This window comes from Kryptolebias marmoratus, linkage group LG17, assembly GCF_001649575.2.
Source record: "Kryptolebias marmoratus isolate JLee-2015 linkage group LG17, ASM164957v2, whole genome shotgun sequence".
NCBI classification, from domain to species: Eukaryota; Metazoa; Chordata; class Actinopteri; order Cyprinodontiformes; family Rivulidae; genus Kryptolebias; species Kryptolebias marmoratus.
Genome location: NC_051446.1, coordinates 25,604,418 through 25,609,930, shown reverse-complemented (window position 1 = coordinate 25,609,930; position 5,513 = coordinate 25,604,418). Strand labels below are relative to the sequence as shown.

At 43.2% G+C, this 5,513-nt stretch overlaps 1 non-coding gene across 2 annotated transcripts in view; it reads left to right on the top strand.

Annotated features, from left to right (window-relative positions):
• Nucleotides 1-5,513, top strand: part of LOC108245572 — a 108,604-nt gene that overhangs the window by 74,317 nt on the left and 28,774 nt on the right. The window lies entirely within an intron of this gene.

Below are 5,513 nucleotides of genomic sequence, written 5' to 3'. Positions count from 1 at the left end.
GATCATACAGAAATTAAAACTATATATTGTTGGCTTCTAAGTCACTGTCAGAGAAAACTTCAGTTTTTTTAAGCAAAATAAGAATCAGAGACTCGATCTGAACCAGACTAGAGGGCCGGATGAAATGTTACAGAGGGCCGGATCTGGCCCGCGGGCCTTGAGTTTGACACGTGTGAGCCAAAGCTTAACTGACAATACTTTTACCAAATTAAAATACTTCTAATTAGGAACGAAATTCATTCAGATTTTATAAATACTCGCTGAAATAAAAGCTCATTGTTTATATTATTGATACTAATTTCCTAACAAACAGACATGATGTGGATATTTGAACAAACTGAAGGTTTTATCTAAATCTGAGGCCATAAAGAAGTCATCAACTGGTGGTCCGCGGGCCAAATTTAGCCCTGTGCTAAATCCATCCAGATACAGATTTCAGATGTTGGCGCAGCTTAGTCAGGGAAACGGCGGCAGCCAATCAGAGTCGGCGCTCGCGGCACATGATCAGCTCAGATACTGAGGAAAAACCGGTTAGATCTGTGGGATGAAACCCTGAGCAGCTGGCAGCTCTGGGTTTAACTTTTTTACACTTTTTCCCCTCAGATTTGAGCTAAATGCAGACATGACTTTCACTTTTAAACCAGATTGATATTTTAGAGTTTAGATGATGTTTACATCTGGTCCTGCGGCTCCTGATCCAGGAGCGTATGTGTTTTATGTCATCATAATTAAAAAAACAAACAGCTGAAACAAAATAAGCAAAATGTAAGGGAGCTGGTACATTTTCCTCCAACAGGGGGAGTAAAATGTTTCAATAAGAAACACAAAAATGACATTCTGTACGAAGTCGATGCTTCCTAACATTTTAAAAATCAGAGAAACTCATTCTGTAGATCTGCGTTCATGATGATTTCTTTTTACTATTAGAGGTTTTTAACCTTTTGAGAACTTTTACAGTCTAGTTTGTTTCAAGTAAACCAAATAAGCAGCTTGTGAGCCGAGCCTTAAATTACAGAACTGTTAAATTATAATTACTCTAAAAGCTTTTATAAAAATCCTGTAATCTTATTCAGCAGTAAGTTGCGATGCTGAATGAATTGATTGAAGCAAAGCCGGGATGTGTGGTCGTGTCCGCCTCCGTCTCGCCCACAGAGCTGTTTGGATCCCAAACAGTCGCAGCAGTCGTGGAAAACGCTGCCCTTGTTTTCCAGATAGAAATAGAAAATCAACCTGCGACCTTTAACAGCAGAGGGAAGGAAAATAAAGACGAGCAGACGATGAAGAACACAAATAAACTGCAGGGGCACGTGATGGGAGACGTTACAAAATCATTAGACGGTCTGACCACCAGGTTCAGGTTCCTCTGCTGCAAACAGTGCTTTTATTTTGAAATTACGCTCTGTGTGTTTGTCTTCATTTGTCTTCCTAATTCAGAGTAATGGAGATAATTAGTGGAAAGAAAAGCAAAGGCAGCAGGTTTAATGTGGAAATTGTTTCAGTAACATGAATCCTCCGTTTGCTTTGGAGACTTCTTCATTTTCAAAACTGAAACTTGTTTTTTAACAGAGTAGTACAGCCGTGTTTCTGTTTTTTTGTTGCCAAGTCCTTGTTTTTAAGTCAAACTGCACATGTCGCTGATCAGTGACTTCCTCCAGGTCGATGTTTCATGCAGATAAATTACGGTAATCGTGCTGCTGTTGAGATGAATAAACTCTGCTCTGTAACCAGCCGGGCCTCCTGGCAGACATGTTTGATTCCCGGCAGCGTCGACGTGTTTGGACATGTGACCAAGAAGCTTCAGATGTTTAAAGCTGCTCACTGCAAACTTTAAAATCAAACACAGAAAGGTCCAGAACTGCATCAAACGGTGACGTTTACTCCAGTACTTTTTAAGATCTAATGATATGCAATTCTGAAATGAGGGTCCGCACTCAATGTAAACAAAGCACTCTGCTGAATCCCCTGAAACCACATGACTCTGTGTTGGTAAACAAAAACAGGCAGTAAGTTTAACCTTTGACCTGTTTCTGTAGGTAAACAAACACACCTGGTGCACATGTAGATCCACTTTTTATTTTATAATTAATATATAAAAAGGCAGAAGTGAACCCCACTGTGCTCTTAAACCGAACTGTATTTGTTATTATTTGTATCTGAGGGTTCGGGGTTTATTTATTTTTGTGCGGAAGTTACAGAACTTGTTTCAGTCCTTCACAATAAGAGCCTCAAACACTGAGAATGGACTTCGTTTTCCTGAAGAACAACAATGTGAGCTGTTTTCATGAGCTTCAGATGTTTAGAGAAGTTAGCACTCAGTGTTTACCGTTTCCTGATCATTGTTTCTGTCCGGTCTTCATCACTTTGCAATGAGAGCTTTTAAACTCCTCCTCCTCCTGCAGTTTTAACGTTCATCATCAGAACGGGCATCTCCTGAGCCGGCTGTCAGAGTACCTGTAAACATCTCCGCTCATGAAGCTGTGATTAAAGTTTCCCCCATAACGCTGGGAATGTGCTCGGACTTCGACCTGAGTTATTGGAAGTTTACAGTGACTCAGATTTTCCTTCATGTGTGTGATTCTTCTGCTGACGGGTGGTCCCGGTGTGTGTGTGTGTGTGTGTGTGTGTGTGTAAATCCGGTTGATTGGTGAGAAGGCTCGGTGGAATTGGACCAGATCTCTTCATCTTCTCGTAGACGTGCAGTCATGACAGCAGTTGTTGTTTTCAGAACCTCAGGTGATGTTTGAGCAGCGACCGCAGATCAAACGAGCTGCAGGGAATTAATCAGCGAACGTTCTGAGGACTCGGGGCCAAAAAGCAGTTCTGGTTCTGGACTCGGGGGTTCAGCTGTGAGGGCCGGGACCTCTGCGGTCCGGGCGGACGGTGGAGGTGCTGGAGGTCAGTGCCGGGGGCAGAATCCATTTCTGCGACCCCTCTCATCATGAGCTGTTGTCAGGCCTCAGGGAAGGCAACTGTATCAACAGAATGTGGAGCTCCGAGCGGTCGAGTCCACCCGGACCCCTCCGACCCGGTCAGCAGAACCGGCTGCGCTCATCGAGTAAACACGGGCAAAAACAGCAGAAGTTGAATAACTCTGGTCGTCGGGGGGCAGACGGATCGGACCTGCACATGTGCAGACACAAACATCAGGTTGTTTTATAATCCAGTCCTCTGTAGGTGGTTATCAGGCAAAAAAGTGATTTAAAAATACAAAAACTTTAATGTTTGAGAGACGAGAGCTGAAAACCACCAAATATAAACATGTTTATCTGCAGAGTATCAGGGTAAAACTGAGCACATCTACTCAATAAAAGCTTTATTTTTACTTTAAATCCAACTAAAAACTAAAGGCAGAGTATTCAATATGAGATATTTTACTAACAAACAAACTAGGTTGACTCCAACAGATAAAGGGATAGTTCAGTCATGTTTAAAGGGATATTCTGTCAAATAGTTATCAATAATTATTACCTTATATCAGTCGGGGAGCACAGAGTTTGGAGAAATAGGCAAAAGTTTTCATCCAGGCTAGGCTAATGGCTAGCCAAACAAGTGCCTGTTTTTATTGTTTTTCAGGTTTATAAAAAACAAAAACTCTTTTTCAAAAACAACATCGGTGTGAAAGAATGCTACATTAGCCAATATTAAACCTCCACACTTTTAAACAACGCCGTTTGTTGTTTTCTCAGCCAAACGTCGTCCATGTTGCTGCATGAGTCAGCTGGGAAAATGATGGTCGTGCTGAGGCTGCTGATGGTATGGAGGGTGGTGAGGCTGCTGCTGGTACTCAGGATGGTGCTGCTGATGTTGCTGAGGCTGCTGATGGTGCTGAGTGTGGTGCTGATGATCCTGATTGTGGAGGCTGCTGCTCAGGGTGGTGCTGATGATGCTGCTGATGGTGCTCAGGGTGGTGCAGCTGATGCTGCTGAGGCTGCTGATGGTAGGGAGGGTGGTGAGGCTGCTGCTGGTACTCAGGATGGTGCTGATGATGGTGGTGCTGCTGATGCTGCTGCGGGTGGTGCTGGTGACGCTGATGGTGCTCAGGGTGGTGCTGATGATGCTGAGGCTGCTGTTGATGCTGCTCAGGGTGCTGCTGATGCTGCTGCGGGTGGTGCTGGTGATGCTGATGGTGCTCAGGGTGGTGCTGATGGTGCTGAATCCATCAGTCTGTCTGATCGGTGCATCTAGTCAAATCTAGCCCTGGTTCCCTGGAGGACTCACACCTCCAGCAGCCTGTAATCAGTCGATCTGTGCTCGGCCCACAAACATCCATGTAGGAAAACCAACTTTAATGACTCTCAGGTTCAGGTTCCATATTTGTTTTTCTTTATATGTTTTATTTTTGGGTCTGTGGACACAGAGCTGATGGGACTTGTTGCCAAAAAGATCCAGTTGTGTCTTACCTGTCCAGAGGACATTGTCCCAGAAGTCTTTATGATCCGGTGTCCTCCTCAGTCGTCTCAGTCGTCTTTCATTAAATCCACTTTAACTCAAACAGACCGATGGTGCGATCTGATGACCTTTGACCTTGGAGTTCATCACTAATCTCTTTGGTTACCATTCCTTTTATCCGTCTCTTCCATTGTGTGATTTTTCTTTAATAAAAGTGTAGAAATGAATTTATCCTGGTCTGAATGTGGTGATGGCTTACAGAGAGCAGCTGTTTGTTTTTAGTGCCTTAAAGAGAAACAAGGTGACAAAATCCTTTTTAAAATAATATTTTAAATGTTTATGTGAATGACCATAATGTCTCTTTAAGGTTCATAACCTATAAACAAATGAAAATATCATCTTACTACTAAAAGCCTCTTTCAGCAGTGTTAGATTACAACAGATTACTTCCTGCTTTTTATTCATAATCTGAAACTCAATCAGTCATAACGTCTCTTCCTGTGGACACACGGCAAACAGCTGAATTATTTACTGTAAACTGAAATGAGTTTGAACAAAATAAACCCTAGAAAGCAGAAAGCTGCAGGCGGAGCTCTGTCAGTATCCGGTGGTTTTCCAGGAACTTTCCTGAGAAAGGCTCCAGTCAGACAGCTTCAGCAGCTCGGCTGGTTCTGTTGCTCGTTATTAACCCGAATCATAAAGACACGGCCGACTGCCGGAGTGTTGTGGCAACACACAGATCAGCGAGCAGCAGGGACGCCTCGTGTTGAACATGGTAACATCTGTATGAGGACGAAGGTTTGTGTAAAACACTGATGGATACTCACAGGATTATTAAACGTTTTACTCAATAACCACACCCTCCAGGATTTCACGATGTTGCAACTATTAACGCAAAATCAAGCAAACCCCGCAAAATCGCAACTTTTTGCAACTTTGCCCAAAACACCGCAACTTCCCCGCAACTTTAACCCAATATTTATTGTTTCTAAAGTGATTCGCCACCGTTTCTGCGGTCTAGTCTCTTCTTTGTGGGTTTGTGTAGCGCGGAATACAAAATAAGCCCAAATAACTCAGGAAGAAGACACGTGACGTCACTTCCTGTTAACATCAGAATGCCGGGA